Source organism: Bos javanicus, chromosome 14 (assembly GCF_032452875.1).
Source record: "Bos javanicus breed banteng chromosome 14, ARS-OSU_banteng_1.0, whole genome shotgun sequence".
Classification (NCBI taxonomy): Eukaryota; Metazoa; Chordata; class Mammalia; order Artiodactyla; family Bovidae; genus Bos; species Bos javanicus.
Window position 1 is genome coordinate 2666732 of NC_083881.1, and position 24183 is coordinate 2690914.

Here is a 24183-nt window from a genome sequence, read left to right on the forward strand (position 1 = left end):
CCCGCCTGCCCTTCCTACGGTGGGACGCTGCGCCCCCTGGTGGGGATGGGGAGAAGAGCCAGGCTGCGTGAACCTGGGGGTCGTTCAGCTCTGAGCCCCACAGCCCAGATTTCTGGCCCCTCTGACCCTGCCATCCCGCTTCTAGGAAAGCATCTCCACAGGCACACGGGCCGCATGATGGAGATGACATGTGTGCACGATTATCATAGAATGAATAAGCAGAGTCAGGTCAGCACAATGGAAATAACGCCATGCCACGCAGGGGCACTGGGGGTCTTGGCTCCTGTCCCCAGCAGTGCCCCCTGGACGACGATTCCTGGGGACGCGGGGGTGGGAATTGGGGGGGAGATGCCAGGCGGAGGGCTCTCAGGGGATGTTCCAGGAGGGGACTCCGGAGAGTGATACTCATAACCCTGGGGATGAGTTACACCCGCCTCCCCGCCACCCCCCCCACCGCCCCCCACCCCCCACCGCCCAAGGCCCGGGAGGAGGGCTTTGATCTCCCTTACCTCTCGGTCATTGCCCCAAGGTCAGAGCTCCAAGTAACGGCCCAGGGCAGCCCTGGGGACTCTCCCACTCTGCTGGTGAGAGGCTTGGTTCACCGTTCCCAGCCTCAGGAAAAGTCAGCCTAAGATGGGCTTTTGAAACCCATGGATCTTTTTTTCATTATTATTGAAGCAAAATATACATAACACAAAAAAGTGACAGTCGCTCAGTCGTGTCCAACTCTTTGCGACCCATGGACTATACAGTCCATGGAATTCTCCAGGCCAGAATACTGGAGTGGGTAGCCATTCCCTTCTCCAGGGGATCTTCCCAACCCAGGGATCAAACCCAGGTCTCCCGCACTGCAGTTGGATTCTTTTCCAGCTGAGCCACAAGGGAAGCCGGCATAACACAACTGTACAGTATGTCTCAGTATCCATCTCAATGGCATTAAGTACATTCACATTGTTACTGTAAAAAGGCTATCCACTTTGCTGTGCAGCCCTCATCATATCGTCCTCCAGAAACTTCCCATCTTCCTAAACTGAAACTCTGTCCCCATGAAGCACCAACTCCTCAGCCCCACCTTGTCCCGCCCCCTGGCCCCCATCATCCCGCTTTCTGTCTCCGTGAACAAGACTACATTGGGTCCCTTATGTAAGTGGGATCCTACAGCATTTGGCCTTTTGTGACCGGCTTATCTCACTGAGCATACTGCCCTCAAGGTTCATCCAGGCTGTAGCATCTGCCAGAACTTCTTTTTTAAAGGCTGAATATTAATATCTTCTAGTGTGTGTGGATCCCTGTTACTCATCCGCTCATTGGTCTGTGTGTGGACCCTCTTTGCTTATCCATTCATTGGCCTGTGGGTAAATAGGTTGTCTCCCCTTTGGGCCATTGAGAATAACGACGCTGTGAACAGCTGCACAGACATTTGATTGAGTCCCCGCTTTTAATGATTTTGGGTGTATACTCAGAAAGGAGGTCTGTAGATCTACATTTAGTTTTTTGAAGAATTCCCATACTGTTTTCCACGGTGAAGCCAAGGGATATGGAGGGCTTCATAGACAGAGCAGCTCTCCTGGATCCTCGCAGGAGGGGAGGGGGACTGTCCCCTGCCCGGCTGGGCTCAGCTGGTCAGAGGTCATCTGTAGGGATGAGGACCGTGAGCATGGACTTGGCATCACACAGATCCTGGTGCACAGCTCTGCCACTTGGAACCAGGAGCTCCGTGGATCTGGTTCTCTGGCCTTGCACAGCTCTGGGAGATTTAAGCAAGCCGGTGTGTGCAGGGGCCCAGCCGGCTCCCTCACTGCCGAGGACCAGAGCTGTTGCTGATTTTGTTGAATCTCCTTCAAAATTCAGCCAGCCAGACAAAACCAATACTCACAAAGCAGGTTAACAATAAACTGACCACATGGGACACCTCTGAGGGCATATAAACCAAGTCATGGGATATGAGGCCACTGTCTCCAGCGACATCTCCAGCTCTGTGAACCAAGAAGATGCAAAGGCTGTGGCAGGATACAGGTCCTCAAATCAAACATGAAATCCTAACCTTTGCCGGGCAGCTCTGTGACACAGCACACTGGCCTGGAGTTTCAGGGGGTTCAAACCTAGTTGAGCACTTCTAGGTGTGAGCCCTTAAGCTTTTCTCCTCCTCTGTACGTGCGTGCACGCCAAGTTACTTCAATCATGTCCGATTCTTTGCTGCCCTACGGACTGTATGTAGCCTTCCAGGCTCCTCTGTCCATGGGATTTCCCAGGCAAGAAGACTGGCATTGGTTGCCATTTCCTTCTCCAGGGGATCTTCCCGACCCAGAGATCAAACCCAGGTCTCCTGTGGTTCCCACGCTGCAGGTGGATTCTTTACCACCGAGCCACTGGAGAAGCCCCATTCTCTGTAAATTGGAGCCAATAGCAGCCACCTAAGGGGCCGTCATCAGAGAAGGCAATGGCAACCCTACTCCAGTACTCTTGCCTGGAAAACCCCATGTACAGAGGAGCCTGGTGGGCTGCAGTCCATGGGGTCACGAAGAGTCGGACATGACTGAGCGACTTCACTTTCACTTTTCTCTTTCATGCATTGGAGAAGGAAAATGGCAACCCACTCCAGTGTTCTTGCCTAGAGAATCCCAGGGACGGCGGAGACTGGTGGGCTGCCGTCTAGGCAGTTGCACAGAGTCGGGCACGATTGAAGCGACTTAGCAGCAGCAGCAGCAAGGGGCTGTCATGAAGGTTAAATGAGGAGACGCAAGTGACCGATGAGCTTGAAGCCCACCTCTGCATCAGGGCTTAAGCCCTGGGCCTGGTATGACCCCATCTGGCCTCTCCAGGCTCCTAGCTGACCCCATTCCCCCCAGTGCCTCAGCCCCAGGGCATCAGGGCTTCTGTGATGACCCCCGAACATCTCTAGCATCTTCACTCACCTACTCTGCCTCCTTGGCTCTCCCCAATTTGACCCCCAATCTTCTCACATGTGAACTAGTCTCCCCAACCTCCACACCTTCACTTACTGTAACAAGTCCAATTGTGTCTCCTCCCCGCTAAAGGTACCCCCTGGTACCTTGAATGTGACCTTATTGGGAAGTAGGATCTTTGCAGATGATGGGTTACAATCCATGGGGCCACAGAGAGTCTGACATGATGGAACCACCGAGCACGCACATGCACAGATGGAATAAGGAGGACCCTATAAGGTGGATTCAGAGAAGGCAATGGCACCCCACTCCAGTACTCTTGCCTGGAAAATCCCATGGATGGAGGAGCCTGGTAGGCTGCAGTCCATGGGGTTGCTAGGAGTCGGACACAACTGAGTGACTTCACTTTCACTTTTCACTTTCATGCATTGGAGAAGGAAACGGCAACCCACTCCAGTATTCTTTCCTGGAGAATCCCAGGGATGGGGGAGCCTGGTAGGCTGCCGTCTATGGGGTCGCACAGAATCGGACACGACTGAAGCGACTTAGCAGCAGCAGCAGCATAAGGTGGATTTGTCCTTATAAGGGGGATTTGGACACAGGCACACGTGGAGAAAAGAGAAGGTGGAGTAACGGCTCCAAGGCAGGAACTCCAAGAGCCGCTGGCAGCAGGCAGGAGCCGGGAGGAGGCAAGGAAGGATCATCTCCCAGAGCCTTCAGAGGGAACACAGTCAACATTTGATTTCACACAACCAGTTTCTGTTGCCCTAAGCCACCTGGTTTGTGGTATTTTGAGGGCAACCCGAGGTGGGCAGCTCCCTTACCCAGTCCCCTCCATAGCATCACCACCCTCCAATATGTCCCCCTTCCCGGCTAGTTCCAAAACCTACTCCTTCCTCCAAGAAGCCTCCCCTGAGCACCTTCACTCCTCCTCCTCTGTTGCTGTTTCTGCAAGTGACTGCCCCCACAGCGCTTTGTTTGCAGCGTCTTCCCCTAGAGTGAAATGCGCTCGGAGACCTGTTTGAAGGGTTTCAGAATAGGCTTCCTTTCTGGAAGAGGTGACCCTGAACAGGGATTTGACGGATGAGTAAGAGTTTACTAATGGGAGAGACGACAGCTGTGTGCCAGTCGCTGAGTACACTTACTTAGCCGTGTAGTCATCCAACCAGCATACTGAGTGACTTCTGCACTGACTTGTTCACCAGAGTGTGGCCCCAGAAGCAGGACAGCACCTCATTTATTTCTGGCTGCACTGACCCTCACTCTCCAGGAGCTCCTAGCAGGCCTGGGTCGGCCTGAGTTCATGCCCAGCCCAGGGATGTGACTTGGGGGGGGCCTTGGGATGGGCACATTTGGCAAGAGGAAGGGAGGGCAGATGGTTTCCTAGCTGGCACTAGTGGTAAAGAATCCTCCTGCCAATGCAGGAGATGTAAGAGATGTAGGTTCAATCCCTGGGTTGGGAAGATCCCTGTAGGAAGAAATGGCAACCCACTCCAGTATTCTTGCCTGGAGAATCCCATGGACAGAGGAGCCTGGTGGGCTACTGTCCCTAGGGTCGCAAAGAGTTGAACACGACTGAAGAGACTTAGCACACAGGGAAGGCAGAGGGACTCAGAGCTTCCTGGGGAAGCAAAAACAGGAACCCTCGTATCAGCTGGGGCATCAGTCCTGATTCCAAATCCAGGCTCTGCCACTTTCCAACTGAGTGAGCTGGCGGCTCTAAGGCCTGCTTCTTACCTACGAAGTGAGGACATCTGGCCAAGGTCGTCATTCATTGGTGAAAACCTTCTGCAGTAAAGAGCACCAGCCACCAGGGGACGCCGGTCCCTGCTGCATCAGGAGAGACTGGAGACTGGAGAGCTATGGGGGTGGAGACCGCAACAGTTACGGTTTGGGGGTGGGGAGGGCATGGGAGGCTGGAAACTGGTTTGGAGTCAGGCGGTCACTGCGCTGCCCAAGGCCCATCCCCCTTGCCACATGTGGACAGGTCCCAGTTGAGCTCTGGGGTGCCGCTGGCCTCAGGACCAGGCCCTGCGCACAGTGCTGGGAGAGGCCAGGGTCTGCCTCCGGGAGGTCCCCGTCGGGGCCATCATCTCCCAGGGCCACAGGCCGCGGGCTCTGATGGTAACAACACCTCGTGCTCTGCAGAGCTGCCCACGTGCAGACACACGCCTAACTCACCACAGCCACCCGGCAGCCCGTGGGGGCAGTTATTCTCGCTTGTACCCATGAGGAACCGAGACACAGAGAGGTGTGGGAGCTTGCCTGAGATCGCGCAGTAAGGGGCAGAGTTGGGGTGAGCACACAGGTGGTGTGGCAGCACCCACACGCTCCCCGTCCTGCCTTATGCCCCGTAGGAGCGGCCTGGCTTCGAGGACAGGTGCTGATGATGGGCAAGGAGGTGAGGAGGACAGGAAAGGCGTTCCATCAGAGGAAACCACATGAATGGAGGCCCAGAGGCATGAAAAAGTGGGCAGAGGCACAGGGCGTTCAGAATTGCTGCCCCAGGGGGAGGCTCCGGAGGGGCGGGCAGAGGCTGCTAGTCACGGAGAACCGCTGGCGGGCTGAACACAAGGGGGTATATAGGCCAGGGCTGGGCTTGGAACCTTTCTGTGGCCTAGGGTTGGAGAGGGACTGGAGGGGGCCAGAGGGGAGACAGGAGGACCAGCGAAAAGGCCAGTGCCATCCCGGTCAGGGGCAGAGAAGCCTCTGGACCCTTCAGCTGCCGTCAGCAGGCTCCTTGGTCAGGCCTCTCTTGGTGACCGGCGACAGAGGTCGGCCAAAGACAACTTAGTGAAAGGCCGCAGGGGGACCTCCAGGGGCAGCAGGCAATGGCCCTGGGCACAAGATCAGGGCGCAGAATGCGTGGGGACCCTCTCGTCTACGGATCCCGCCCTCTCCTCCCCAGCAGGAGCTGCGGCTCCTCCAGGGGGCCGGCTGTCAACTCCACCAGGCACCATCTCTCCTCAGTTAGTGCAGGAAGTCAGCTGGGTGGTTTGTGCAGAATCCAGAATCCATCTTCTTTTCAAGGTAAAAAAAAAAAAAAAAAAAATCTGCCAGAGCAGCAGGCAAGCGGAAGCCAAAGAATAAATAATGGTCTTTCGTCATCTGAGCCACAGATGGAGAGGGAAGGGGGCAGTCTCCACATGAGGCCCCCACCTCACCAGAGCCAAGGGCACCAGCTGGGGGGACAGGGCGGGACAGAGGGCAGACTCCCAGGTGCCAGGGTGAGGGAGGGGCTTCCCTTGCTGGGCCCAAGCCGAGGCCTGCTCTGACCCAGCACCCCAGTATCTCCAAACTGTCAATGGTTAGGCCTGCACAAGGGTCCCCACTCGGCCGTCAGGGGGCGTAGTATCCGTTTGCTAGGAGAGTGCAGCTCCAGGTGGGTGGGGAGCGGGACCCTGGTCTGGATTTCACAGGCCGCCCCGCCCTGGCCACCCGCTTCCTGCACAAGAACCAAGGAGAGCGTCTCAGGACCCAGACGGTGCGCCTGGGGCTGAGCGGTGGGCCCTGGTGGGGGCTGCTGTCATTGTTAGCGCTGACAGGGATGGGGACCCGGGGCCAGGGGAGGGCGGCTGTGCAGGGAGCGCTGGGTATGGGGAGGCTGTGGGAGGCCAGGTGAGAACCTGGGGTGCCCCGGGCCTCCCCAGATGAACTTGGCCTGGGAGGGGCCTGGCAGCCGGGAGCTGGACTCCTGTGGCCCTACTGTGTGCAGCCCACGTCCGCCCGGCTTCACGGGCCCCCACCTGCCTCATTCCGCCTCGTTCCCAGACGTTCCTGGGAAGGGAGGAGGAAGGGAGGCAGTGGGGTGGGCCGGGAGCTGCCTGTTCTCAGAGTTCCACTGGGAAGACCCGGAAACTGGGGCAGAAGGAGGGCGGGAGGGCACGAGAGGCCCCCATGCAGAAGAAGGGGAGGAGAGCAGGAGGGGCTGGGGAGGGGAGAGGGAGGGGCTGGGGAGGAGAGCAGGGGGAGGGGCAGGGCAGGAAAGCAGGGGGAGGGGCTGGGGGAGGGGCTGGGGAGGAGAGCAGGGGGAGGGGTTGGGGAGGGACTGGGGTGGAGAGCAGGAGGAGGGGCGGGGAAGGGCTGGGGGAGGGGCTGGGGAAGGACTGGGGCGGGGCTGGGGAGGAGAGCATGGGGAGGGGCTGGGGGAAGGGCTAGGGAGGAGAGCAGGGGGAAGGGCTGGGGAGGGGAGCAGGGGGAGGGATTGGGGAGGAGAGCATGGGGAGGGGCTGGGGATCGGAGTAGGGAGAGGGGCTGGGGGAGGGGCTGGGGAGGGGCTGGGGAGGGGTGGGAGGAACTGGGGAGGGGCTGGGGGAGGGCTGGGGGAGGGGCGGGGGAGGGGTGGGGGAGGGGCGGGGGAGGGGTGGGGGAGGGGAAGGGGATGGACTGGGGAGGAGATGGGGAAGGGCTGGGGAGGAGATGGGAAGGGGCTGGGGAGGGGAAGGGAGAGGGGAAGGCGGAGGGAAGGGGGGAGGGGAAGGAGGTCTGCACCCGGGGCTCTGCCCGCTCAGCCCCCGCACTGGGGGGCCCCAGCTTCTTCACAGGTCCCTCATCCCTCCTGGAGCAGGGCTGCTGCTGGACTGGAGTCACTCCCAGTCCCCCTGTGGAGCCTCCAACCCCTCACAGTGTTACCCCATCTGGCTGAGGAGGCAACTGCGGCTCCAGGGGGGTAGCCTGGGGGGGCACACCCCTTGTCACCCACCCCCTGTCCAGGTGAGGCACCCACATTTCTGGGCCCAGGGTCACACTGGGCCTCAGAGTCACTGGCTGGGGCTTGGGAGGAGCCTCCAGGGACAGCAGGAGGGAGGTCCTGGCCGTGGGGGGCAAAATGGGAAATGACACTGCCCTGTGTGCCTGTGTGTGCGTGCATGTGTGCATGTGTATACATGTGTGTACATGTGGGTGTGTGTATACATGTACGCATGTACGTTTGTGTACATGTGCGCGCACATGTGAGGACCTGTGTGTGTTTGTGTACATGTGTGTTTGTGTACATGTGGGGGGGTGTACGAGTGTGTGTGGCAGGGTGGGGAGGTGGGGCAGGGACCCTCCTGGCTCAGTCCCACCTTCGGTCTGCCAGTTCTTTCCACACACACACACTGACCCACTCCCACCTCAAAAAACAGACTCCAGCCCACGTTCTGGGTCCCCTGATCATCACCCCAAGGGCCCTCCCCAGGACCCTAGCTTCACACTGGCCTGGGGCTCCCACCCATGCTGCCCAAATGAGGCTTGTAGTGGGTTGAAGAGTGTGCCCCCACAATTCATGATCACCCAGAACCACAGCATGTGACTGTATGTGGAAACAGCCTTGGCAGATGTCAGTGGTTAAGGTGAGGTCAGATCGGGTGGGGCGGGAGCTGGATCCAGGGACTGGTGTCCTTCTAAGAAGAGGAGGGACAGAGACCCAGGAGGAGGCCACGTGAGGACAGAGGCAGAGACTCGAGTGAGGTGGCCTCAGCCACGCGACATGGGGAGCCACCAGAGCAGGGAGGGGCAGGGAGGACCGTGCCCTGGAAGCTTCCGGAGAGAACTGGGTCCTGCTGGCACCTTGATTTCAGATTCCTGCCTCCAAAGGATGAATTTCTGGGTTTTCAAGTCCATGTCAGGCATTCGTTCAGCAGCCCCAGGACAGACACAGGGCTCATCCCTCTCCCATCTCCTCAGCCCTGGTACTCTGGCCAGGGGGATGGATCTGGGTAGTGGGGCGCCCAGGAGACCCCACTCAGACCTCCAACTGTGGGTGGCAGACCGGGAAGGCCTGCCCTCTCTGAACCCTGGCGCTCCATTCAAGCCACACCCCGTCTCCTCTAGGCTCCTGGGCCTCAGAGATGAGCCCAGCGGGTGCGGGTGCGGAGACTTTTGTGTGGCCACGTGGCTCAAGGTCTCCCCGATGGCGATGCCCTCCCCTCCTCCGCCCTGAACACTGAGATTCAGGGAGGGGAGGGCTGCTCAGGGTGCTCCCCTAATTAACCCTGCTGGGATGTCTGCTTCCCAGAGAACCTGGGCTGGATACTGCATTGTTACCCCCATATTACAGACCCCAAAACTGAGGCTCAGACAGGGGGAGCGGCATGCCCAGCCCCCAAAGCCGCCCTCTCCCTCTCCCTGGGCTGGGCCGGTGGGGAGTGAGAGCAAGAGGTCTTTGCCCCCAGCCCGGCTCACCCCCATCCAAGCAGCTCCAAGGCTCCCACCCCCGCAGGCAGCTCCCCCAGCTGCAGCCTGGTTGCCATGGTGTCGGAGGAGGAGCAGATTCCTGAACGGAATCCAGAACTTCACCCCAGCCCCTCCTTCCTCACTCCCTTCTCCAACATCAAAGCCTCCTTCTGTCAGCTGAGGCCTGGCTACTTCCTCCCCAAGCAGCCAGGGAGCACAGGAGGTCAAGGAGGCAGAGGGTCCCGGATGTGAGTCACAGGACTCCGGCCCAGCCCCTTCCCGGAGCAAGGGCTCCAGACCCCCACCCCCAACCTCCCCACTGGACCGGCCTGACTCCCCATCACCGCTCACAGGGAAGAGTCCTGGGCAGTTTGCAGGCCAGGAGGGCTCCTTACAGCCTCTGTGCCTGCAGTTCCCTCCACCTGCAATGCCCTTCCTCGTCCTGGCTTCCCTGAGTCCAGAGGCTCCCGCTGCCTCCCACACCCGCCTTCATCACAGCCATTCCCTTGCTGCACTTGGACGCGACGCTCCCATGGGATTGGGAGGTCTTAGGGATACAAACTTCCATGTCGGCCTTTTCCTGAACCTCCAGCCCCTGGGCCAGGCAGATGCTCAGTGAAGACGCAAGGTGGGAAAGGAGGGAGGGAGGCAGGAAAGAGGGAGGGGAGACGGGAGCTGTACGTCCTTCAGGCCACCCTCCCCCGTTCACACGGACTCACCCAGGCGGGCTGCTCCTGCTCATCACCCAGGCAGGCTGCTCCTGCTCACCGCTGCCCCTCACACTTGCCAGCACAGATCTCACCCCTCTGTGGCCGACGACAGCTTCCTCCCCGGTCCCGGCTCACTGGGCTCTGTTCCCTGAGGATCCAGAGTGGAATCAACAGGTTATAGACTGTCACCATGGTTGGATGGCATCACCGACTCGATGGACCTGAGTCTGGGCAAGCTCTGGGAGTTGGTGACGGACAGGGCTGCAGGCCATGGGGTCGTGAAGAGTCTGACACGACTGAGCCACTGAACGGAGCTGAGACCGCCGCTGGGTTCAGGAGGCTTCTGTAAACGCACACATTCATCAACACCTCGAGACTTGAAGCACAAGCAGGCCTGCTACTTCCAAGCCCATCATAGGTCACAGGCGGGCTGAAGGTGGGAAAAGGAAGTAAAAGATGGGTATTTATCAAGGTCTGAGCCGGGTCTCAGCCCCCGCAACCACCCTGGCAGTTAGTTTGAGGAGTTGCAGATGAAGAGATCAAGGGTCAGGGAGGCAAGGTCACTGGCCACGAGCAGACTCTGCGCCAGCCACCTGGAGAGGAGGAGCAGGTTATGCCCAGAAGCCCTCGGCAGTGGGGCCGGCCAGCTGGGACACAGGCAGCGCTGAGAGGGACACATGGGCCAAGGCAAAGGGTGTTACGTGTGCACCTCGGAGCCCCTCTTGCAAGCTGGACCCATCTCAAGTGGGGAGCAGAACTGGTCAGACCCATCGGTCTCCCCAGACTTTCCACTGAAGACAAGTAGGTCCAGCAGAAGTCACCTCTGAAGACAGAATGGGAACCAGGGTTGGGAGGAAAGAACAGTGTGTAGCACTCACTTTGCACAGTTCTGTGACTATCCGAATTTTACCGAGAATGTCATTATTATTACTGAAAAGAAAAAGTGAAAGTGTTAGTCACTCAGTCGTGTCCAACCCTTTGCGACCTCATGGACTGTAGCCTGCCAGGCTCCTCTGTCCATGGGATTCTCCAGGCAAGAATACTGAAGTGGGTCACTATTCCCTTCTCTAGGGGATCTTCCCCACCCAGGGATTGAACCCAGGTTTCCTGCACTGCAGGCAGATTCTTTACTGTCTGAGCCACCAGGGATCAGAAGAAAATGAACATCCGATGACCCCGAGGTGCTTCTGCACCTTGAGACAGTCATGGCAAAGCCCCAGAGAGGCTGCCTCCCCCGGCCCTCCACCTCCTGTGGATGCATCCCACAAGCTAGGCCCCAGACCCAAAGGCGGCCATGCATTCATGCCTTCCATCATTCATTCTCTCACAACTCTGTGTTAGGCCCGTGCCCCCCGAAAGTCGCTAGTCTAATGGGGAGACAAGCACAAGGACCACACACCACAGAACAAGGCAACTGGTTCTGATGAATGTGGTGCAGGAGTGTGCCTGTGGGGGCAGACAGGGAGGGCTGCACAGAGGAGACAGCTTTGAGTGCACACCTCACAGGATCAGCGATCTTGAGCGTGAGGACCTGGGCTCTGGGCCGGCCGGTGCGGAGCCCCAGCAGAGCTCGCCCCCTTCCTTCAGGCTCCACACACTCCTGGCCGCCTGCACCTTCTGCCTCATCTGTTTGGAGCCAGCTCACTGGGGAGTTTTCCATACCCGCAGGCCTGTGTCTGCTACCAATTAGGAGGCGAGGTAATTACACCGTGATTACAGACATGCTCTTCCACTTCTTAATGAGCTATGTGGGCTTAGGCAGAAAGGTCTCTGCTGTCTGAAACTCGGGGACCACGCAAAGCTGCAAGGCCCGTGTGCTAGCCCAGGGGAGTGGTTTTCCAACTGCTTTCAACTCCCTTGAAACAGATGAAACCGAAGAAAACCAAGCTATTTGGGTTGGGGTGGGGAGGTTGAAGGGGGCCCTGGGAGAAGGATCCAGGGTCCCCTTTGCTCTGTAGCTGTGGATCCTGGGGAGACGGGGGCTGAGACTGGTCCTGGGGGTGGGACCAGGGTGGCCAGGACAGGGGGAGAGTGCTGGGGAGAGGGTCCACCGCCCACGTCTCCCAGCTGGCACACACAAGGACTTCAGGATCTTCAGAACTGTGTGCTCGTGCCCACGTGTCTGGCCCAGTTAGCTCATCTTTCACAGCAAGCAGTGAGTCTATACAAATAGAAATAGAAATATGACCTTGAAAGATGTCATAAAGGACTTCAACCTTTTAATAACTCCACAGTTTCCTTTCTTAAATTTAGAGGGATGTTTAAGGGAAAATGTCTCTTCTATAGAAGGAATATTTATATGAATTCAACAATTCTATGAACTCCCTTTTCTTTTTCTTCTGTTCAAGTCAAGTAAAATTAGATTAAAAATAGAATCCAAGATATGAGTCTTCTGGTTTTATAAAATCATTTCCACCCATCTGTCCCTTACTCACCCTTCTGGTTTTTGTGTATTTGTGGAGTTGTTCAAAATGATGTTCATCTAATGTTAATGGGTCTTTTTTTTTTTTTTTTGGCCCCACGCAGCACTCGGGGTACTAGCTCCCTGACAAGGGGTCAAAGCCAGGCCCGCTGCAGTGGAAATAAGGAGTCTTAAGCACTGGGCCCCCAAGGAAGTCCCTTCTAATGGTTATTTTCAGCTGGTTGGATTTGGGTTGGTTTTTTATTTCTGTTTTGGGGATTTACAGCATGTTTTGAATTCTTTATAATGAACAAGTGTCACTTATTTTTTAATATGACTTTTTTTTCCTTAAAAAGAGAGATGGGAAGGAAACTTATCAAACTTGTCAGCCAGAATTAGTAGTGGAAACTGAGTACCGAGATGACGAGATGATGGATGATTGCTATTTCTCCCCTTTAATTTCTAAAAGAAAACAACTTACTTTTAAAATAGGGAAAAAAGAAATCATGGGCACTGTGAAACAAGACCAGTGGCAGACCACTTGGCAATGATCTCTTCATATTTACTGAACAACTTGATGCCAGGTTCCAACGTTTACTGTCTCTCTATTTAGGTTTTTGGTTACTCGGTAAAACGTCCTCATACACTCTCCTTGCAATTATATATGCCGCCACTAGTTGGCAGTAGGCATATCAGTATTCTGGAAGGTGTGTGTTTTGTCCGTGTCTCAGATAAGAAGGCATCTATTACAGTTCGACTTTTTTGAGAATTTCTTTACAATTGATAGCCCAATTGAGGCCACTCAATTTCTTGTCTTCCTCAAATAAATACTTCAGACACAAGTCAAGTTCAGTTCAGTTCAGTTCAGTCGCTCAGTCGTGTCCAACTCTTTGTGACCCCATGAATCGCAGCACTCCAGGCCTCCCTGTCCATCACCAACTCCTGGAGTTTACTCAAACCCATGTCCATCGAGTGGGTGATGCCATCCAGCCATCTCATCCTCTGTCGTCCCCTTCTCCTCCTGCCCCCAATCCCTCCCAGCATCAGGGTCTTTTCCAATGAGTCAACTCTTGGCATGAGGTGGCCAAAGTATTGGAATTTCAGCTTTAGCATCAGTCCTTCCAGTGAACACCCAGGACTGATCTCCTTTAGGATGGACTGGTTGGATCTCCTTGCAGTCCAAGGGAGTCTCAGACACAAGTCAAACAAGTGATTAAAACAAGCAAACGTGACGCCTATTACACATGAGACAGGGTAGCCTCCAGGTAAAGCACCCAGCTCTGGAAGCAGACAGATCTCAGTCCAAACCCTGGATTCATCACTCACTGGCTTCATCATCTTAGTCAAACTACCTCAGCTCTTTTGGCCTCAGCATCCTCATTTAAATGCTGGGAATTTAACAAGCCCACATCACAGGATTGTTGTAGGAGTTGAGTGATGTGGTGTAAGCAAAGGATTCAGGAAATAGTTCTTATTATTCCTGCTGTAAGTCCATCTAGAAAACTCCTGCTCAGCCTTGAGGACCCAGCTGAAACCCCTCCTCCTCAGTGAAGCCTCTGTTAACCTCCTGGCAGCAATTAGTTGCTGGCTCCTCTAATCCTATATCCTAATCCTTAACTTTAGGGTGCCAGTTTTTTCTTTATATCTCTTGAGGGTATGTTATCAGGTGAGTGAAAATGTAAGATTTTACATCTTAATCTTGGGTCATGGAATAACCCGAGGACTTGGACTCTAGAGCCCACGTTCTAGTCCCGGCCTCCCTGACCCAGGGCTGTGACCTCGAGTTCCCTCTGTAAGCAGTTGTTTGTCCATCTACAAAACATCTCCTGGGGGTTCTAAGGCTCAGATGAGGTAATCAATATGGAAAGATTTGGAGACAGAAAAACTGCTGTACACATGGTGATTGCCAATGTCCAAGTAAGGGCCGTGGGGTCAGAGCCTTGTCGGTTATTCTGAACAAACAAACAGCAACACACACACAGCACATATATACACACACATTCGCACAGTACACACATACACACAACACACGCATCGCATGTATGCACACAGCACACATGCACACAATGCACACGTCGCGTGTATATACACATAGCACACACACATACGTGCATGCACGCACACAGGCATGAGCAGGTCTCTTAAGCCAAAGCAACTTGAACTGCCCTTGGAAGCTGCCCAAACCAACCTTAAGCACAAGCCGTCCACGCCCAGTGCTTGGTGCTAGCTTGAGGGCTAGCCAGGCTCCGCTAGGTTGTCTTCTTTGAACCACACATGGTTATCATCACCTCGTATGTCAGCATTTGGCGCTTGCTTCCACCCCAAGACTTAAAAGAAGCCTTTACAGAGCTCAACAGGTGAGCGACGGGGAACAAAGAACCTTCCACCGAGGCTGCCTAAGTGGGGCTGGAAGGTCACGCGCTGGTCCGCCACCTGCGGTCCGGAGTGACAGGGGGACCCTCTGTCTGTCTCTCCCTCCCTCCCTCTGTCTTTCTCCCTCCTTCTCCCTCCGTCTCCTTCCCTCTCTCTCCATCTCTGTCTCTCTCCGTCTGTCTCTCCTCTCTCTCTGCACCCGCGCCTGCAAGAGCTGGAAAGCCAGGCCTGGCTCAGGGCCACTCCAGGTGACCAGCCAGGGCCCCGCCGCTCTCCCTTGTGAGCGGAGCTGCTCAGCACCCAGGCTGGCTGTGCACTTAACAGACACTGCCTGAGCGCCCACTGTCTGTCAGCCCTGCTCGGCCCTGGGGGCACAGACTGGATGCTCAGGGTGGTGGAGGCCTGAGGAAGCAATGGAAAAGAAACAGATGTGGGGACCTCCCTGGTGATCCAGTGGCTGAGACTCCGTGCTCCCCATGCAGGGGGCTCAGGTTCGACCCTAAGACCCAACACAGCCAAATAAATAAACATTAAAGAAAAAAAATGTGTGGGCTGCCCTCTCCGGCCAGGCACTGTGGTGTTGCTCTCAACATTGGACTTAATTCCTGCACCAGCCTGTGAGGTATTTAAAGGTAAGAGGCAAAGTGTTAGTCGCTCAGTCATGTCCAGCTCTTTGTGACCTGCCAAAACTGTGGCCTGCCAAGCTCCTCTGTCCCTGGAATTCTCCAGGCAAGAATATTGGAGTGAGTTGCCATTCCCTTCTCCAGGGAATTCTTCCCAATCCAGGGATGGAACCCAGGTCTCCTGCATTACAGGCCGATTCTTTACCATCTGAGCCACCAGGGAAGCCCAAGAGGTATTTACTTACTTAAATAGGTTCCACCAAATCTACCAGCTTAAGATACAAACAAAGCTATTTTAATATTCAAATTATTCTCTCAGCAGCACCTCCCACACCAACAGAAAGGCCATCATTTTTCTGTCTGTCTTTCTCCATCTTTGCCTCTGTCATTGTCTCCCCGTCCAATCCAGCAATCCCACTTCTGGGTCAAAAGAAGTGAAAGCCGAGTCTCAAAGCTACAGGCACCCCTGTGCTCGCAGCAGCATTATCCACAGACACCCAAAGGTGAGACAACACGAATGTCCGTGGCTCACAGAAGTGGGCCACACGGAGGAATATGACTAAGCCTTTAAAAGCAGGGGAATGCTGGCACTGGACGAGCCTTGAGGTCACTGTCCTCAGTGAGATGAGTCAGTCACCCAAGGACTGACACTTGTGATCCAACTTATGTGAGATCCCTAGAGCAGACAAATTCATGGAGTCGGGAAAGAGGATGGGGCTGCTGGGAGTAGTATGGGTGGGGAGCCAGTGTTTAATGAAGACAGAGCTTCAGTGTGGGAAGATGGAAGAGTTCTGGAGGTGGAGGCTGGTGCCTGCTGCACGAGGTGAGTGCACTCAGCGCTGCGGAGCTGTGCGCTTAAAATGGTGAAAATGGCAAATTCTATGTCATTTGCATTTTACCACAATTAAAGCAACAACAGCCATGGTGGTCTCTGTCGGTGTGGAGGGTCTGTGGCCGTGGGTGTGGGAAGAGGCCCCTGAGGAGTTCTGGACGGTTCCAAGTGATCTAGCCCTGGGGTCTTCCATCACAGCCTTATCTCCTAACTGAGTCACAGTTATCTCAGGGTCCCCAGCCTGTGTGTGTTGACTGACTAACCGACTGACTGGTTGCATAGTGCACTCCCCGCCAGGGAGCCTCCGGAATAGTCCAGACCCTGGGCAGCTCTGCAACCCAGGCCCCCTGCCAAGACGGAAGTGCCAAACAATAGCCCTCAAGAGGCCTCCCTGCAGCCAGCCGGATTTGCACCTCCATGGATAAAGCAGGCTTCCTCCGAAGGAAGTGATACTCGAGGGAGGGGAGCACAGCTTCCGCTGGAGCGAGCTGGAGAGAGGGGCCCAGAAGGACAGGCAGGAGGGTGGGGAATCCTGGATGCCCACTACCCCTGGCCCTGAGCACCACAGGCCGCAGCGGGCAGCTCCTCCCCAGCGTGCTAAGGACACCCTCGTCCTGTGAAGCGCTGACTTTTTTGAGCCTGAAGGTCAGAGTCAGCACAGGAGGGTTGGGGGACGTGCGCAGCCCCCCATTGAGGGCTGTGTGGCCCCACGGCCCCAGCTGCACCCTCTCTCCCCTTGAAGGGGACAGGCGTCACCCTGCAATCACTGTGCATCTAGGCGCTGCCACCCCAAATCGCCCAGACCCAGGGCTGCCCTCTTGCACCTCTTCCTTCTCTACGGCGAAAACAGACAAAAATAAACAGAGACAGAAAAAGAAACAGCCATGAATCCCAAGGTGGGGTGGCTGACGGAGGTGATTATTCCCCCGCCTCCCCTCCCCTCAGCGTTCTGAATCAATTGAGAGCCTGAGTCGGGAGGTGGAGAGGGACCGAATCTGTTGTTGGAAAGCAGAAGTTCTGACTCAGAACCAGATGGGTCCCTGTGTTCCAGGTAACCACCCGGGAAGGAGCCAGGAGTCCTGCTGCCTGGAGGGGCAGAAGTGGGGTGGGTTCACACCCCAAGAGTGGAGTTGCCGGCCTCCATGGACCCCTCGGAGGGGAGAGGCTACCTGGGTAACAGGTGCAAGAAAGGAGCTGGAGCGTTCGGGGACCTGAGGTCTGGAGGGGGGCTGGGGCAGGAAGAGGGGGTCACTGAGCTGGCAGGGAACTGCTGGGCGTGCTGGGGGTTCAGGAGACATGCACCGATGGAGGGAGAAGGTGCCTCAGTGAGGTCAAGGGATGCTGACAGAGGGGAGGCCGGCCCGGCCCACAGCAACCTAGTGACCGAGGGTGGCTGTGGCCAGAAGCTCAGGACAGGGTGACCTTCCCTCTGGCCTTCACTACCACTGGGGGCCTCCCAAGAGGGCTCCCAGCAGACAGCCTTCACCTTCTGCCTGGAGGAAGAAAAAGGGGAGAGGTCAGGAAGGGGAGCTGAGAGAGGGCAGGGGGCGAGGAAGGGAGGAGGGAGACAGCCAGGAATTTACAAAGGAAGGGGAACAGTTGGAGCAGGGAGAGGGTGGGGCTGGAGCCCCTGTACAGCTGCCCCCCCTCACCCCTTGCACAGAGCTGCCTGGAGATGCACCCTCACCCCCCACCCCCCAGGAGCACGCCTTCTGTGCAGACAGGCAGAGGAGAGGCAGGGCAGGCAGATCTGTGCCTGGCGGACCCTGGGGTGGGGGGTGGGGGGGCTGCTGCTGGGGGAGGGGGACACTGAACCCCTCCCTCCTGCAGGTGTGGAGCAGCCCTCTTGCTTCCCGCCCTGCCCCCTCCCCATCCATGGTGGTGGTGGTGGTTTAGTGGCTAAGTCGTGTCTGTAGCCTGCCAGGCTCCTCTGTCCGTGGGATTCTCCAGGCGTCAGATCATTGTCCCCGTGTGCAGGGGGCTGAAGTGTGTCTCCCCACAGATACGTTCAAGTCCTAACCACCCCTCAGTCCCCGTGAACATGGAAAAAGCCTGTGTCTGTTAAGGATCTTGAGATGGTCCTGTATTTAGGGTGAAACTTCGATCCAGCGACGGGTGTCCCTGTGGGAAGAGGCAGGATGCAGACCCAGAGGGAGGAAGACCTGTGAAGACGGGGAAGAGGCTGGGGTGACGCAGGCCAGGAGCCCACCCTGGAGCCTGAGTCCCGAGCCCGAGCATGCTGCGCACACTTGGTCTTGGATTCTGGCCTCCAGGTCAGCGGCAGGACACAGTTCTCAGGGTTCGTTACAGCAGCTTTGAGGATGGATACTCCTGGACTCCCAGGCCCATTCCTGTCACCAGGCTACGAACAAGTGACAGAATGCAGGTGTCCCTGACCCCGCTTTCAGCTCCCTTCCTTGCACCCTGCACGGGACAGAAGCTGGCCCAGGCTGGTGCAGCTGCAGCCAAGCCAGCCGTGAGCCGGACTGCCCCAGCTTCCTCGCCTCTGCAGACCTGCCCACCTCGAGGGGAAGCAATCTTGGTGAAAGTGCTGTCTGCGGTCGGTCGCGGTCAGAGCCAGGAGGAAGTGGGGAGATGACCCGGGCTTCGCAGCCCTGCAGGGAGTGTCTCTTTGCACCTAAACCCACAACTACACTTCTCCCAACAGAGGGGAACTTGCTGCCTTGCCCCCGGGGCTCACTATGACTGGTCCCAGTGTCGTCTCCAAGGCTAGGGTTTTCGGAGCAGGTTCCCATGGACATAGGAGCCAGGTGGGCTACAGTTTCATAGGGTTGCACAGAGCTGGACACGACTGAAGCAACTGAACATGCACAAAGAGAAAACAATCCTTCCTGGGTGTCTCCCTCTGTTCTGCTTCCAGCAAGTTCTGAGTGCTGAGTGAGAACCTTTCGATCCCTGGGCTTGGACTTGGCCGTGGGCTCCCCACTACTGGGTCCTGGGTTCCAGGAGGCTCTGGTTGGCTGCCGCACCCACTCTTGGTGCCCGGAGGTGGTCCTCACCAGACCCTCTTCCAGTTCCACTCCCGAGACCCTTCCCCACCCTTGCCCCTGCTCTGTCTCTGGGTCAGGTGGGGCGGCCTAGGGGAGGGATGTGGACATGTGCAGGCCCTTGGGCTCCAACTTCAGGGTCATTCTCAACCCCCTGCTCCAGACCTTGCTATCCGATCAGTCTCCATGTGCTGTGGAAGGGGCCCATGGGTGCTTCTCAGGTTTGGGTTTTGTCTGCTTGGGGGCCACGTTTCCAGCAGATGGGGTCACAGGTCATGCACACAGAAGCGGGGTTCGCTTTTCCCACGTTCTCTCACCCGTGTTTGCACAAGGAGCCGACTGGGCCTTGGGAGGCTGCACCTTCCCCCAACCTCTGTCTCATCTCACTCTGGCAGCTCAAGCAGGACTCAGGCTTGGAGAAGGGTGAAGGGGGAGACCACCAAGTAGGGCCTGGGCTGGCCTGTGGGCTCCAGGAGAGCCACTTGTGAAGGGATAGGCGACCTGATGCAGAGCAAGTCACTGCCGCGGGGCACCGTGTCCACAGTGCCGTCCAGCTGACTCTCACCCTAGCATTCTCTCTCCATCCCCTTAGAGTGTGTGCTACAGCCTCGGGGTCTGCCAGGCTGGACTTCAGCATTCCCAGACAGCTGGACCCTCCATCCGCAGTGGCATGTGGTTCAGGAAGTCCTCCCAACACACAAGAGAACTTCAGAGGTGAGTTTGTACCAGTACATCAGTCAGGTTGCTTTGACCCCTTAGTGACAGTCAAGGGCTTACGCTCTAGAGCAGGGCGGGCTTGCCTCAGCTCCTTCTTCCCTTTCCTTCCAGCTGGATGAGCCTGGGGATTTAACACCTCTTAGCACCCTTTCTCATCTTTAAAAAGAAAATAATTGTGGTTCCTCCTCCTAAATCCATTGCAAAGAGTGAGATAATACATGTGAAGGGCCTCTTGGAGTTCCCAGAACATGCTATATATTCTGTAGGAAAATGATTATTATTGTTAGAATGAAGGGCAGGTCTATGGAGCCCCAGAAGTTTGAATATATTGGGGCCTTTGATTCAAATATACAGATTTTTTTCACCTCCGTGGAAAGTAGATGAAAGTAGGGGATTGATGGGCTTGAAAATGGAATCTTGGAGATAAACTAACGGGACCGATGTTTTTGTATGGCGAATCCCCGCCCTTGTGGATGACACAAAATCCCATCACTAAAACCTACCTTGCCCATCAGTGCAAATCTCGTCCCTGTTGCTTCTTCCTCTTCTGTCACTCTGGGACAGTAAATGCACACTTTCAAGGGATTTCACAGGCGCCCACTGTTTATTCTTATGCCGCTGAAACGTCACCTCTGCTTTGTGCAGAAGTCCCCTGGACGTGAGCACGAGATGGGGCAGCATGTGGAGGGTTTGGTCTCCCAGGTGGTCCGCTCTCTGGGCTGGCAAATTCCAGCCTGGCTTCCTCTGCTGTTGTCACGGAGTTGCGGTTGCCATGGCGTCTGTGTGTGCGGGAGACAACTCTGCATCCCTCCAGCTTCTGGAACACTCATCCTGAGCCTTGAATCAGGTGGTGGGATGTCTGTGTGCAGAGAAAAAGAAGGAGGCGTGGCGTGTGGGAGGGAGTCGATCTGGGCCCTGCACCTGTGTTAGTGGAGCTGCAGAAGGAGGGGCGATGCCTCTGAACCGGGAGAGACGCATGGAGGCGGAGGCCGCACTGGGCAGGGGGGCTGCAAGGCACGCTGGGAGCTTCTGCTGCACAGGCCGGCGGGGCTGGGGAGCCAGGCCGAGGCCCCCTCTCTGGTTTCTGTGGTTCTCTGCTGCTCCTGCCTTGACAGCCACTTCCGACTACTGTCCCAAAGTCACTCTAAGTGCAGCCCCCTGATTGAACATGTGCCCCTAATAAATAGAGGAATAAACATTTAACGAGCTGCCTGCGATGCTCTTGTCTCCGAGTTTTACCCAGCTGGCTTGTTCTTAATATTTTGTACTTTGCTCAAAAGACTTATTTGAGAGAAGGCTTTCCTGACCGCTGATCGGTCCCCGCCAGAGTCCTTTGCCATTTCTTATGGCACTTTGTAGCATCTGAAACCACCTGCATAAGCTCCAGTAGCGCCTGTGTGGCATGTGTGTGGATATCTCCATGACTAGCTCTTTGTAGACACTAATAACATTGGGTGAATAGAGTAGTGAACTGGCATGTTCTGCAATCACAGTAGGTTTCCGGGCAGGTCCCTCGGAAAGAGATTTCTCTATGGCCACGTGGCCCTGGGAGAGTCACCTACCTGCCTTCCTAGCCTGTAGAATGGGGACAGTGTAACTACTCAGTAAGGCGGCTCTAAAGCACCCACGAGGGCCCCCGCACAGCGCTCCCCAGCCCCCTCGCCTTGTCTGGAGGAAGCCGGGCTCCAGTGTGGCTCAGCTCCAGAGGCATCACGCACACACCCAGGGATGGAGCAGGGAGTGGAGCCAAGGGCGTGAGTGAGGAGGGCCTTGGTGGTCACTGCGGGCAGCAGGGACGGCCTTGTCTGTGTCGGGGGAGCGGGGAGGCCATCAGGACGAGCCTGCCCGTGGGTTCCCTGCTCTCCCTCCTGGCCTGGTCTGCTCATTGCGTGTCTCAGGTCGCCAGGACCAGCGCCCTACTCTGGCTGCCAAGGGGCTGGGACCAGGATGGGACACAGGAACGCCAGGAGGCTGAGGAGAGCACGGAACCTTTGGGCCTGGCTTCTCCAGAGCCAGGAGGGGCACTCAGGGGCCCCCGTCTCCTCCCAGGGCTCCTGCTGCCAAAAGCGGCCTTCTCACCCCAGGTTTCCTACACCTGCTCCTTCCTCTTGGTCTATCTGCCCCTTCTGCCTCAGGGTTGCTCGCTGTGGAGCCTCTGAACTCTGCTCCCACTACTAGCGCCAGCGCTGTTTCCATATCTCCAGCCTCAGCTCCTGGGACAGACCAGCCGGCCTGCTTGGACAGCTCTAGGTACAGCAAGCTGGCGGCATGGCCACCCCACGGGCTTGTCTCCGAGTGTGAGCTGCCCACCCTGAGCTGCTCTCGCAAGCTGGGGCTTTGACAGGCACCGCAATGGGTGTGCCTGTGAATCCTCTCTACTCTCCCGATGCACACTCAGCGCCTCGCTCTCCCATGGCAGCCTCGGCCTCCCCACTTCCGCATGCACCTCGGCTCGTGGGTTGCCTCCTGCCCAGAATGCTCGCCACTCTGTCATCTCAGCTCAGAGACCACCTCCTCCACGGAGTCCTCCCAGATCGCCACAGTCAAATGTCACGGCTCCCTTTTTAGACCACTAAATCCCTTTGTCCCACGTTGATACTTTGACTTGTTTGTCATCCTGAGTGCAGTAGACAGTGATAATCCTCCAAAGAGGTCCGTGTCCTAATCCCTGGGCATGTGGAGATGTGGCCTTACATGAACGAAGTGCCTCTGCTGATGAGAGTAAGCTACAGACCATGAGGAGGGAAGATCACCCTGGATTATCCGGGTGGCCCAGTGTCATCACAAGGGTCTTTATAAGAGGGAGGTTAGAGGGTCAGTCAGCAAAGGAGATGTGATCAGAAGCAGAGTCTGGAGCGATGCATTTGGAAGATGGAAGAAGAGTCCATCAGTCAAGGACTGCAGGCAGCCTCTGGAAGCCGGAAAGCCAAGGAATCAGAATCTCCTCTGCAGCCTTTAGAAGGAACCAGCATCTTTAGAAGGAACCAGCATCTTTAGAAGGAACCAGCATCTTGATTTTAGCCCTCCGGGACTCATATCAGACATCTGACCTCCAGACCTGTAAGAGAATGAATTTGTGATTCTCTAAGCCACTAAATGCGTGGTCCTTTGTTATGGCAACTGTAAGAAATGAATATAATCAGCACATGTGGGATTGTTCCTTTACTAGAATGTCAGCATCTTATGGAGAGACTGTGTCTTATGCATCTTTGCACATCCATGGCCATATTTGAAAACACCTGTTTATGACTGCACAGCTCTACCAGTTCCTGACTGTGTCGATCATCCATCCATTACCCTCCCTCGACCCCTCCCTGGGCTTCTCCCCCGAGAGGAAGTGTTTCCTAGAGGAGAGGAAGGTTTTTCTCCCCTGGAGCACCTGCATCACTCTGACCCTCCAGATATTTTTTATAATAAAACAAAGCTCGGGGCTCTTACGCAATACGACTCACATATTTGTCAGGAAACGTTATGAAACTTCAAGGAAATGTCTTGTTTCAATAAAGCCACTTTGGCCTCTGCTCCTGGGCGGCTGATGAAGTTTGAGATCTGGCCAGAAAGATAAAATCCAAACTTCTGTGGCTCTTGTGTAAGGCCAGGCAGTCTGGGCCTGTCCTCCTCCGCCCCGTCAGCAGCTTCCCCTGCCATGTAGCCTCAGTCTGGTCCAGCCCAGCACCGGATGCCCTGAACACCAGGAAGGTGCCAAGCTTAGGAATTGAAGCAAGTGTTCCTCCAGCCTGGAGAGCACCTTTCTCAGCCCGGCCAGGCACTGCTCCTCCTGGAAGCTGTAATGTAGTCTGCATAGGCCCTAGGAAGCGTCCTTCTGCATGTAGACATCACCCAGTGGTGGCTCCAAGCGGAGGCTGAGAAGTTTACGGGATGAGCCACGCTGTTGCCCTGTGGAGGGGCAGAGGGTGAGCCCTCCCTCCTGCGGGGGACAGCACAGAGCCGCCTTTAAGGTGGTGGCTCCTCTGTCTCGCCCCGGCCACACTGGGCCGGCTAAGCAATTTGCAGGACCCAGGGCAAAAGGAAGGCAGGAAACCTCTCTCCCCTTCCCATGGGCCATCACCCCAACCCTCACAGGAGGTACCCTCAGCACGGGGACACATTTGGTACTTAGAGCAGAGGGGGATCCTGTGGTACTGCCAGCTGAGAGCAGGGACAGCCACCGCCGTGCCCCACCCTTGGGGGTGGGGGCCGGAAGGATGTGGCTGGACTGGGCCCTGGGCACTCAGAGGCAGGGAGGTGCCTGGGGAAGCGTGGGGCCCAGGGCGGGGGGAGTGGGCAGGGATGAGCCTCTCCCCTGGAGCCTGCTTTGTTATCCCTGCACCTCACTTACAAAACACAGGTTCAAAGATAAAATTATTGAGAATTCAGCACGGTGACTGCAGAGCCTTGAACCCCAGGCATGAATCCCCCTTCGGTGCACACGGCCCTCTGGGACTGCACCGGTCACA

General features: G+C 56.4%; 2 long non-coding RNA genes across 2 annotated transcripts; one reads left to right on the forward strand and one right to left on the reverse strand.

Moving 5' to 3' along the window:
• Window positions 1-1415: 1415 nt before the first annotated feature.
• LOC133260279 (uncharacterized) lies at window positions 1416-20380 on the reverse strand. Its single transcript, XR_009740716.1, has 5 exons — window positions 20230-20380; window positions 9072-9920; window positions 4644-4766; window positions 3797-3923; window positions 1416-1634 (listed from the first exon to the last, which is right to left on the reverse strand). It is a non-coding gene; the product is annotated as an uncharacterized LOC133260279 (long non-coding RNA).
• LOC133260280 (uncharacterized) lies at window positions 15369-20456 on the forward strand. The gene is made up of 3 exons (XR_009740717.1): window positions 15369-17052; window positions 19602-19723; window positions 20372-20456. It is a non-coding gene; the product is annotated as an uncharacterized LOC133260280 (long non-coding RNA).
• Window positions 20457-24183: the final 3727 nt, after the last annotated feature.